Source organism: Equus asinus, chromosome 3, assembly GCF_041296235.1.
Source record: "Equus asinus isolate D_3611 breed Donkey chromosome 3, EquAss-T2T_v2, whole genome shotgun sequence".
In the NCBI taxonomy this organism is placed as follows: domain Eukaryota; kingdom Metazoa; phylum Chordata; class Mammalia; order Perissodactyla; family Equidae; genus Equus; species Equus asinus.
Genome location: NC_091792.1, coordinates 39,942,137 through 39,954,807, shown reverse-complemented (window position 1 = coordinate 39,954,807; position 12,671 = coordinate 39,942,137).

The window sequence follows — 12,671 nt, the reverse complement described above, 5'->3', positions numbered from 1 at the left end:
ATAGTGAAACCGTTTCCTTAACGCTAATAATATAAATTATAACCTGGAAGCAAAGAGTGTATATATGGAACAAATAAAGTCATACCATAAGATGTACACCTTACAAAACCAATAAAATAGATTTCAACGATCTCATATTAACATTCTTGACTTCCTTTCTGCCACTTCTCTGTAAATATGTGTGTGCAATGAGGAAGCACAGGTTGGATAATAACCAAGGTTCTCCTAATTCTCTGTTTTAAGCTGTGGTTTCTCATGGGGCAGCTTGAATTGTGTTAGGCCAGTGCTCTCCAATGGCCTTATTGGGAATTAACATCCCATTGGAATAAAATATCTTCCATGCTCCTGAACAAGAAATTTATAATCCACCAAAAAGCTATGTATTTTAACATTGGAGCCTCAAAAGGAAGATTTGAAAACACCTGAGGAGGGGGAAAAATGACACAAGGCGAAATAAATGCTTAGTTAAGAACCAATGATTTCTAATAAATGATTTCCTCCTCCTTTTTTTTCTTGTCTAGTATAGTAACAAGATATGTTGTTCTGTATAACAGACGGGGGCTCGGGTGTCAAGAAGGAAGAAGACAAGTATATTTTAGGACACAGAAAACACAACAGATAAGGTTCTTTCTCTCATTTTTAATTTTGGATATTTTCTTTGATATTTTAATGATATTCTGTAGCTATCCTTAACATAAAAGATAGAAAATATATTTTTAGGACCATTCACTCTTCTCTCCAAATTCTGTCATTGTCCCTGGAGTAACCACTGTTGCCAGATGGAGTGTCATTCACTGCTTGATGATGAGCACATTCGCAGGAGCCGGTAAAGTTACCTTCCCTAAAAACCGGTTTTTCTTTTCACACTGCTCCACCTCCACCCTATTTAGTTAACAAGAAGCCAGACTTCTTGAAAACTAACTTTATTTCGCACAATGCCCTCGGTTAGAAGACGGCTCTTTTGATTTTTGTTTTCTTTGAGAGCTTTTTGCATCAGCTCAGGCAACCTTTTTCACTTTCAACATGTTAATAGACACTGTGCTGAGCAGTTTGAAAACGTCTTTGGGTCTGGGAGAGGCACAGCTCCTAATTAACTGCCCAGAGAATGGTTGCATGTGTGGGAATCAGTTAAGTACTTCTAGTGGTTTTTGTGGGACCTGAGGGAGATGATACTCCATTTTTAATCAGGCAAACTAAAAAGCTGACACTTTTTAATGACTTAGCAGCCCCACTCCTGCGAGGACTCCAGATGGACAAAGCTCTCAAGAGCAACTCTAGAAATCCTTGTCAAGTTCCAGAGGCCCATGGGATCATTATGTAACCTTAGCCTTTGAATAAATACTACCTGTGGTGTCTTTTTTTCTTTTTAATCTTGAGACTGTTAAAGATAGAGAGGGGTTTGTTTACTTTGAAATAAGTTAAAAATGCACCTGAGATGTAGTTGAAATAAAGGTAATTTGGCAGCATCTTCATCCCGCCTATTAAACTCAGAGTGGTGGGTAGGAAGAACACCTGTGTTTTTAAATCTCTTCTTAAGAGCCTCCTTTGAGAATCCAAATAAAGCTTTGATTTTCCCCAGCAAAAAGACATGTATATAAAATTTGCTAAGCATTTCAGGAGATTCACTATTAAGAAACCCTGCTTCATCTTTCCATTTATAAAGTCTTCATTATTAAAAGTTATACAAAACGTTAAAAAAAACCCTCAGTCTCTGAGGAGATGGAGCTAACATCCCACATTTAATCCTTCTTTTTAAAACATGTCAGTGTTACCAATAAATAATTAAAATGATTTTAATAGAATTATTTTTCTAAACGTGTATTTGAATTATGCAATTTGGTCTTCTTTTGTGCATTATTTTTAACTTTCTTCTTTGAATGTTATTTTTAATAGCCTGCTTGTGTATTTTTACAAGGAATTAACTCCCCTTGCCAATGAATAAATAGAACTGTGTGAGGCCTTGTGCTCTCTAGAGGCTGAACACAGAGCTGGGGCTTAGTACCGGGCTGAATCTCCACACCCGGGACTCGCTCATTGTGACACTCTGTGATATTATCATCTAGTGAAGCACCAGAAACACAGTGTTTAAAAACTGAACATTACAGACCCCAAGCTAACCTCCCAGGAATGATGTGTTTTCTGTTTTCGGAGCAAGGAAAATAACGATTCCATCGTACAAGCATTATTAGTCAAGCTATTTCTGACCAGGGAGGAGGACTGCCACATGGGGTGAAATGTTATTTTGAGAGCCTTCTCCACCAGTCATCGTGTTAGGTAGCGAGAGGGGATCAAGGAGTCAAAGAGCTGGTTTCTCCCTTGGATTTTGCCGTCTAGTTGGGAAGACAGAAGACAGTGGGTGATAAGAACCATTATAAGCTAAGTTTCAACTCAGTGTGACAAAAGAATTCCAAGGGTTCAGAGAAGAGCTTGCTGTGAGCTGCAGTAGCCAGGAAGTCTTCAGGCAGAGGGTCCCAGGCCTGCACAGGTGAAGTGCGGGGTAAGTTAATCCAGGTTGGAAGAATTTCTAATGGATTTTTAGTTGGATAGTTTCAGCGTCGTATGTAAGGAGGAAAAAGTGTACATTTACAATATTTCCACATGTAGATTGCAGAAGACAAGCCCATTGGTTCACCTCAGGCTTGAGCATATTGTAGACCAATCCACAAAACTCTAGCCTTGATCGCATCAAGCTCCGATGAGAAAATGCCCTTCCATTCCAAAGGTGCGTGTAACTTTTACAATGAAACTTTTAAAAATGATTGAGATAACAATTCCTGCCATAGATATGAAAGGAAAAGTTAGGCCTAAGCTCATGCTTCCATGAGATATCCAGTGTAGGGTGGATGAAAGGATCAAGTAGGGAATACCAGAGCCCAAAGAGCACTGAGGTCAAGAAAGTTATTTTGGGAGCTCAAAGTTTCTATCAAGCATGTTAAGGAGTGGCTGGAACGTAATCCCGGGTCATGTTACTTCTTGTTCCCTGCCCCATCAGAGGCAAGGCGACTTAAGAGGAGGACGACTCTGTCTGTGCGAAGGCGTTTGAGGAAAGAGCAAATTACAAAATGCACTATCTGGTTCACTTTCCAGTAATTCAGTTTCACAGTAACTTTAACGTTTACCAATTTAAATAAAAGTCCAGAAGCTATTCTAAGTAGTATACTCAAAATCAGTTCCCACGCCCCAAATCCAAACCATTCAAACTTAAGGCTCCTCTTAAACCAGATTTGTGCTGCTAATAAGGTCTTATGCAGATGAAAAATCACAAAGTGAATGATACATTCTGGGCAGCCAGGGCTAGCTCATTTCTTGGATGGAATCGGCTAGTTTTCTCATTGTCTCACAAACTTCTATTTCTGCCCTTCTATCTCATCTGTGGTAATGGTAATGCCAGCTACCTATATGGGATGCCTACAATGCACCTGGCACTGTGCTGAGAATTTCATGTTCATTATTTCGTATGACACTCAAATAGCAATAACCCCATGAGGCAGATATTATCCTGATTTTACAGGTGAGGAAACTAGTAAACGGCCAAGCTGGAATTCCAGCATTTTAGAAGATGATTCTAACTCCATGCCCAGCTATACCTCTCGCTCCACCTGGCATGCCCTTCCCACTCCGCTCTGCCCATCCCACATTCTTGGAGGCCCAGCTTCAATCCTGTGTCTTCTGGGAAATGCTCCTCCTGCCTACACGGGTTTCATCTCAACTCGGAAAGCATTTCCGTATTGAATTCAGAAGAACAGCACATTAGGAAAACACGGAGTAGTGGGGATTTCACAACCTAATCAGTGTTAAAGCATATCGAGTGCTTACTATGTACAAAGAATTGTTCTAGAATTGTACATGGATTAGCCGATTTCATTCTCACAACAAAGCTATGAGTCAGAACTATTATTATTTTACTATTTCCACTTTATAGATGGCAAACTGAGGCAGAGAGAGGTAAAGTAACTTTCCTAAGGACACAGGAGTTAATCTGCGTGAACACATAGAACAGTACCCGGTACAGAGCATTTACGTGTTACCTATTATTACTATTTCAGTCTACCATCTCTCCAAAAGCGTTCTCTGCCTCCATCCAGTTGATTCATCTTCCCAGACAGAAAGTAACATGTCTCCAATGAGCCAGATGTTGGGTTAGAGAGTTTCATGATTATCATTTCATTTCAATCATGCAACAAATATTTATTGAGCACCTACCATGTGCTAGGTGCTGTTCCAGGCCTGGGGATACATCAGTGAAACAAAACCAAGGACTCTTCACAATAATCTTATAAAGGGGGGTTATTAGCCCCCTCTTCAACACTAACCAGTTGAAGGCTTGGGGTTTCTTTTTTATTTATTTATTTTGTTTTTTTGGAGGAAGGTCAGCCCTGAGCTAACATCTGCTGCCAATCCTCCTCTTTTTGCTGAGGAAGACTGGCCCTGAGCTAACATCCATGCCCATCTTCCTCTGCTTTCTATGTGGGACGCCTACCACAGCATGGCTTGATGAGCGGTGCCATGTGCACACCCGGGATCTGAACCGGAGAACCCTGGGCCACCGAAGCGGAATGTGCGAACTTAACCGCTGCGCCACCAGGCCGGCCCCCCAAGCCTTGGGATTTAAATGTAAATCTCTCAACCTGAAAATTTCCATGTCTCTCCCCCGCCCCCCACCCCCAGGAGATAACGCTACTTCTGCCTGTGATCCACCTGATATAAACTATTCTCCCCCATGGGACACTATGCATTTGGAAATTAGGAAGCCCTCGTTTCTCGTTCTCCTGCTGAGGTTACAATTTTGCAATAACATCACCATCCTCCCCACACAGTAGTTGTAGAATGTATGCATACTATGCCTTTGGTGAGGCTGTTCCTCCGACCCCCTGTTCGCTTGACCCCCAAGAAATTCTCCAAGCAAAGAATTATCCAGAGAAAAGTAAGCGGTAGACTTGTTCTGGTTGGCAGCATGGGGGTGGGGTGGGCCTTGAGTCCCAGTTGCGTTGCCTACTAGAGTCCCAGTGACCCCCAAAGAACTCTACTGCTCCACAGGACACATGGGAAACCATTGAGGGAACAGCTCTGTTTTTGGAATTGGAAAGCCTATTTTATTAACGTTTTTTGTGATATATTTAACGAACATCCGTGTATCATTTACTATGAGCCAGACCCTGTTCAAAGCACTTTACATATACTGACCCTTCTTAGATCGCGATTTGAGTCCCAGTTTGCCACTTACAAACTGTGTGATTATGGTCAAATCAGTCCACTTCACTGAGCCTCTGTTTCTTTATCTGTTCAATAAGGATAATAAAATGTCACAAATCGCAAGAATCAAATGAAATGAGCCACTGCCAGTGCTTTAGAAATGATAACAAATGTTAGTTATTGTCATTTTGGTAATTGTTGTTCTACAAAAGAGATAGATGTTTCTCCTCCTAGAGTCCTGATCTATGAGGCTGGGACAAGCCTGAGCTGTACAGACTGGGAGGGAGAATGAGAAACGACATCTCAGGTTTCAGAGAGCATGAAATAGTAAGATGTCAGTTACAGTTGGTCCGCAGTAGTGTGTGTGTATGTGTGTGTGAGTGATTACTACACTGATTACTACAGTAAACCGGCCAATGCTTCAGCCTTTTTTTTTTTTTTTTTTTGAGGAAGATTAGCCCTGAGCTAACATCTGCCGCCAATCCTCCTCTTTTTCCTGAGGAAGACTGGCCCTGAGCCAACATCTGTGCCCATCTTCCTCTACGTTCTATGTGGGACGCCTACCACAGCATGGCTTGCCAAGCAGTGCCATGTCCGCACCCGGGATCTGAACCGGTGAACCCCCGGCCAGCGAAGCAGAACATGCTGAACTTAACCACTGTGCCACCAGGCTGGCCCTACACCAGCCAATGCTTAATCCATGGGAAAGCTTTGATGTCGGCCCATCACTACTCCCTTATCTAAATTCTACTCACATTTCAAGTCTCAGTTTAGATATTGCTTCCTCCAAGAAGCCCTCCTGATTCCCAAGACCGGTGTAAGGGATTTTTTCTGTGTGCTCCCACAGCATTTTATACTTCTCAGCTCGTTTACTTAATAATTTTCTTATCTAGGGGCCGGCCGGGTGGCAGAGCAGTTAAGTTTGCCTGTTCCACTTCGGCGGCCCGGGATTCGCGGTTCCGATCCTGGGTGCAGACACGGCACTGCTTGGTAAGCCATGCTGTGGTAGACGTCCCACATATAAAGTGGAGGAAAATGGGCACGGATGTGAGCTCAGGGCCAGTTTTGCTCAGCAAAATGAGGAGGATTGGCAGCAGACATTAGCTCAGGGCTAATCTTCCTCAAAATAATAATAATAATAATAATAATTTTCTTGTTTAGCTCCTCAACTAGCCCATAAGCTCTGTGAGGAACTAAGCCACACCTATCATTTTCAGCATCATATCTTCAGCATTTAATAGATATTTTGGCACTTAGTAGGACCTCAATAAAAGGTCGTGTGAAAAAATGATTCTATATCTGGACTGAAGAGGTAGGAAGAATTTAAAGCCCTACATGTATTTATAGAGGACTTTCAGAAAGTTGCTATGGTAGAAATATGGATCTCTGCCTATTATCATAAAGCATATAGTGATCATGTGTTCCTAAGGTGACTTTGAGATCAACCCTATATCCAAGGTCACACTGCAGGTGCTCAGAAAATATCTGTTGATTTCTGATTTCCAGATGACCTTTGCCCGCTAGTCCATTAAGGACCTTCACATGACCACTTACCCTTGATGGTGTGTGTCTATAATGCAGGCTTATGTCCAGTTTTGAGGGTCGAGCATAGGCGGGACATGTGCTCCTTTTAAGGAACTCAGCCTCTGAAGTTTAAACTGGCTTGGAAGAGACTGGAAAGAAAGCCACGCCGTGTTGCATTATTGAACTTGTTTGAAGCGCACAAGTATCCTTGTCAGTTTCAGAAGGGTCAGCGAGTAACCTGTTCCCTGAAAAATTTCATACATTGCAAGGAGATGAAATGGTATTGAGAATGAAATGAAATGTCACCCACAGTGAAATGAAATGTCTGGGAAAGGGAAAAGGAGACAGACAAAGATGATAGAGTTGACAGTCATGGGCAGACAGCCGTTTAGCATAAGTTAATTTGCCAGCCAGCTCAATCCAAAAAGATGCTTACATCTGGCTTACACTATGATGTATTGGACTCTGACACGATGGTAGGAGGGGAGGGGGGAAAAGGCCGTTTCCAAGGACGTAATATATTTTATGTATGAATTGCAGAAGCACCGGAAAGACCAAGAAGAAACTAAGTGTTTTTCATCTTTTTTAGACTCCTGCCATCCTCGTGTCTATGCCAGCTTCTTCTCTAGAAGGCAGAGCTCAAGTGGTTTCTTTTTTTTTTAATTGAGGTATAATTGACATACAAAATTACATTAGTTTCAGGTGTACAACATAATGATTCTATATTTGTACATATTGCAAAACGATTGTCACAATAAGTTTAGTTAACACCCATCACCACATATAGTTACAGAATTTTTTTCTCTTGTGATGGGAACTTTTAAGATTTATCAAGCAGTCTGGATGCATCAAGTTAAACTGTGTATCTCCATGGAGGTGGATAAGAGATTTCATTGGGAATCAGCCAGAAACATGCATGTATCTGTACCCACATATGTAAGCACACGGTGAACTTTCCATGACAGTCAATTAGAAAGCAAGTCAGCCATGTTACACACATATCTCTTAGATTATGACTGTACCCTGGATTTTGGTAAATAAGGCCTCTGGTTGTAACTCAAACATTTAAAATGCAAGGAGTAAGACCTTGGTTTCTAAAAGCTTGAAATATTCAGAAAGACTACGAGACAGTTTAGTGCTTTTTAATTATAAGCAGCTGACAAAAACAACTCATGGTAAGGCATCCGAAACTTCTGCCTTCTCTCCCTAAGTGGACAGGGAGGGAAGCATAGAAACAATTGCACAAGAGAAACATCAAGGAGATATAGAGACAAAACATGATTAGACAATAAGCCACTCCCCTTAGAGCTCCTGGGACCGAGCAGGTGATCAATACTTCCTTTAAACGAGGGGTGAGAGTTTCTATCTGAAGGAAGACTGAGGTCTTTTGACATTTGAAAGCGATTGTAATAACTATCTAGGAACGTTGCCATCGCTATCAGTTTTTGTCGGATGGTGGTCAATCAGAGTAAAAGCCCAGGAAAAGAGAAGCCAATGTCCTGGGAAGAACAATTGTCCAGTCTGGGTATGGCTTCCACCTCAGTAGTCGTTCCACCCACCAGATCTCAAAGCCCCTGGGGAGCAGGCGGCAGGGTAGGAGAGGTGAGTGCTGTAGCCGGAATAATTTGCCTACTGCCAACAGCCTCAGGAAAGAACTGGAGGTGTAACTTGATCTACCAGTTACAAATGTTGAAATTTTGGATTTAAATATAAAATGGAATCATATTATAGATACACTTTAGGAGTTTATTGTGTCAACGACCTCCATGATGTACCTTCTGTTAAGTCCAAACTCTCTTAATTTAAAGCAAAACAATACAAATAATCATATTTTAACCAAATTGTCCTTTAAGTTTGACTTTTAAATGGCAGGCTTTCTTACGGTGAAATACTTTTATATTCTGAAATCTATTTCTGGAGTCATTCTGTGCTCCAAAGCAACTGAATAATAAATCATTGAAATGTAGAATATATTCAATAAAATTTTTTTAAAAGCATAGAACCAACAAAACGTTGCCCGCTTTATATTTTGTGAGGCAAAAATCTATTTTTACTATTATTTCATAAAGGAAATAATAATTTGACATCCCCAAAGTAAAAGGACAGATCATAAAGGACAGTTAGTATTCCGACAACAAACACAGATGAAATATATTTTTACAAGTATATATATTATTTTTGAGTTTAGGAGAATCGCAATGTAAAGTTTTATTTTACAATATCACATTGTTTGATACACATTTATCAGCTTGTGGTTATATACTCAATGGATATCATGAAGTGGAGCATAAATGTTCAATTTATTCTCATATTTTATCTTTATCATTTACTATTAAATTCAGTTTCTCATAGATTTGTTAACAAAAATGGGAGTAACGCTCTTGTGGCATTTCCCTTAATTTGGAATATTGTGTGTAAACTGAAGCAAGTTCACTGACAGCTCTGAGGGTACCCTTGTTGCTTACCAAGTCTTGAAGAATCTGAGTGGAGCCCTGGTACCTCTAAGAAACTCCTACTCAGTGGCTGCTCTTAGCTGAGGCTGGGCAGCTGGAGGCCCAGGGCCTCAACGTAGAGCCTGCAGGGTTCATGGGGTAAGATACCTCAGCTTCTGAAAACTTCCCCTCAGACCAGTGCTGTTCCATTGTCCAGCGTCTGGGAACCACTGTCCTACAGAATAGTACAGGTGAAGGTCAAGTTTGCTTTTGACTGTCCACAATCAGTAGATAGATAACTGAAGTAAGAATAACAAGTTAATCACAAATCGTAAACCAATTTCCTGTCTTCTAAATACATAATCTCCTCTTTTTGTCCATTTTCTGCAATGGGTCACACACTGTAGTAGGTTGAATAGTGTTCCCCCCAAATTCATGTCCACGCAGAACCTCAGAATGCGGACTGATTTGGACATAGCGTCTCTACAGATGTAGTTAGTTAGGGATCTCGAGATGAAATCATCCTGGATTTAGGGTGAGCCCTAAATCCAATGACTAGTGTTCTTAAAAAAGAGGAAAGGACTCAAAGAGACACTCAGGGAAGAAGGCCGTGTGAAGACAGAGGCAGAGATTGGAGTTATGCTACCACAAGCCAAAAAATGCCAGGAACCACCAGAAGCTGAAAGAAACAAGGAAGGATCCTCTCTTAGAGCCTTTAGAGGGAGCATGGCCCTGCCAAGACCTGAATTTTGGACTTCTGACCTCCAGAACTGTGATAGAATAAATTTTATTGTTTTAAGTCACGAAATGACAGCAGCCCTAAGAAAGCAATACAACCACCTTTCGCTTTTTAGGACTCATTTCTCTTTCTGCTACATCCTTTGCAAGAATGAGTTTATTCAACTCAACAAGAGATTCTTCGTGGAATCTCTTTGTCAACCGAGTAACACTTCTCAAACTCCTTGCTACTTTTCAGGCTCCATCTGTTGGTTGTCTTTCATCATCTTGACTTCTCACCCTGTGCCATTTATCCTGTCCTTCGCTTCTGTTTGCTTCCTTGTGCCCTGAGAGGCACTGGCAGGAGAGTGTTTGTGCAGACGGAGGGCGCCTTGCCTACTGCCCTCTTTTCCGTGTCAGGCCTAAGGAGACAGAACTAACCCAGTGGATTTACGTTTGGAACAGTCGGTTATGCTCGGGTCTTTTCTGAGACAGCCATGCTCTTCCGATTCATCTTCTTACATCAGCTTACAGGCATTTGCCCTTGGTATTTATAACGACTGGCCCATTTCAGAGACTCTCTTTTTTTACCGAAGCGACGTCTCCTTATTTGGTGACCCCTTCCTGGCCCTGGCCTGTCTGCTCTGGAGCTGTAGAAATCCCCTACTAAATTCAAGGCCGAAAGCAGATTCTCACTGCTCTTTTTGAACCACTTACATCAGAACTTAGTCAAGAAAGTACACACGTATTTACTGAGCATCAGATAAGGACCCAGCACTGTATCGGGGGGTTTCATGCACGCGCGTTACTATGTATCCCCCAAATAGAGAGAAGAGAATCCTTAAGTCTTCATTTCCAGCCCTCTGGCTCTCCCCAAATTCTCCTCTTCTCTCCTCTAAGTCGCCCTGGGCACCTCTGCGCCACAGACAGGGTTGTTTCCTTGCTCAGACACCTAGAGTTTCTTCAGCAAATATGAAAACAAAATACTTTCTATGCTGTTCCTGTTCCCTATTTTTGTCTTTTGGGTAATAATGCAGAGGAAAAGTGAAACCAACTATGCAGCAGACACTCCTTAAAGCCACCTGTCCTGGGCTGCCCTCTCTCCTCTGGCCACCTGCCCTGCCAGCACCCCGCTCCTGTCTCCCAGTTCCCAAAGGGAGCCTGCAGGGCTGAGCGAAATCATCACTGGGGCAGGGGCCCCTGGAGTGGCTGGGCTACAGGGAGACTGGAGGGCTTGCAGGGGAGAGGCCTGGGCAGCAGGGGAGATGGGGGTGCCTGGGAGGACTTGAGACAGCAGACAGTGCCAACCTGTACATAAAAATTTATCATCTTAACAACTAGTACGACCATGCTGGTGGGTGCCAACTGATATCAGCCCTGCCTTGCTGTATGACCAACATTGAATGCCTTAACTTCAGCGAGACCCAAATTCCTCCTGCATCCTTGGAATCACATTGGTCCTGCCTAGCTTACAGCATTATAATGGGTCATAGTCTGTAATGAATGCTTACTGCTGAGTAGCAGAATTTCGATGGCTTTTCCATAAACTTTACCTTTATAGTCACCAGCACTACCTATATGACCTTAAGCAGATTATTTAACCTGTTTGTGCCTGTTTCCTCATCTGTAGAATGAGAGGTAAAAATGGCACCCATCCCACAGGGTCGTTGTGAAGATTTCATGAGTTAATACACATAGAGTGATTGGACACTGCCTGGCACCACATAATAAGTCGGTGGCCCTGCGTTGGCAGCTACCTAAGGCCTGTAAGTTGAAGGAGAGGCTCTGGGCTCCAGTTATGAAAATGAAAGCCAAGAGGATGACCCCAAAGGGAGAATGCATTTTGTTTTGTTTCATTTGCTAGATATTTGAATTACTAGATGCTGATAGCTACCAAAACAAACAGAAAAGGCAAAAAGGATTATTTTTCAACCCTTACATGCCATCTAAATAATTCTCTCTGATTTTGAGTCATCAAATACCATGTATCATCTTTTCTTGACAATCTTGTTATTTTTTCCACTATTCCCTTATGGGACCACAGGCAAATCACTTTACTTCCTGGAGCCTCACTTTCTCTTCTATTAAACTGGGACAAACGTGAGGATCAAGCAAGATAAAGAATGCAAGATTCCTTTGAAAATGAGAAACGTTGTGTAAATGTTATGGAGGCAGAGATTTTTATGATTTATTAATTACGTAAACATATACTTCTCTTTAGGATTGGAAATGGTCCCATAAGATGCATTAAAGCCTCAAGATAGACAATAAGACCTATGGAGATATTCCAAAGGATGGGGGCTCTGTATCGCAAAGGCAGGTAGACTGGAAGGCTGGAGAGTGACTTAACATTGGTGTTCACACATAGAACGGGTCAGGGAGGATTATTCCCAACTGTTTTCTATCTTCACCGACAACAGCATAAAAGAAAATGGGCATCAATGGGAGGGATTTAGATTAGACATGAAGAACTTCTCTGCTAGTCAAGATTATTAAAAATTGAAGTGCACAGCTCAGTCTGTGTGGGATTTCTTCTCTGAAGGCCTATAGACTTGGTATGTCCTGAAGACATGAGAACTAGCACGTGAGATCAGGGGTCAGATCAGGGGTTTGCTAGGGCTGAGGAATGCTGGGTGCGCCACCCATGCCCGAAAATATCCCAGACGTTCCCAAAATGTCACATCCACATCCACACTTTTGTTGAACAAATTTATATTTTCAACCTTTGCCAATTGACTGATTTATGTGCATGCTGTATCTACATTAGCATTCACGTTTATTAAAGTGTTGTTGCGTCTAGATCTT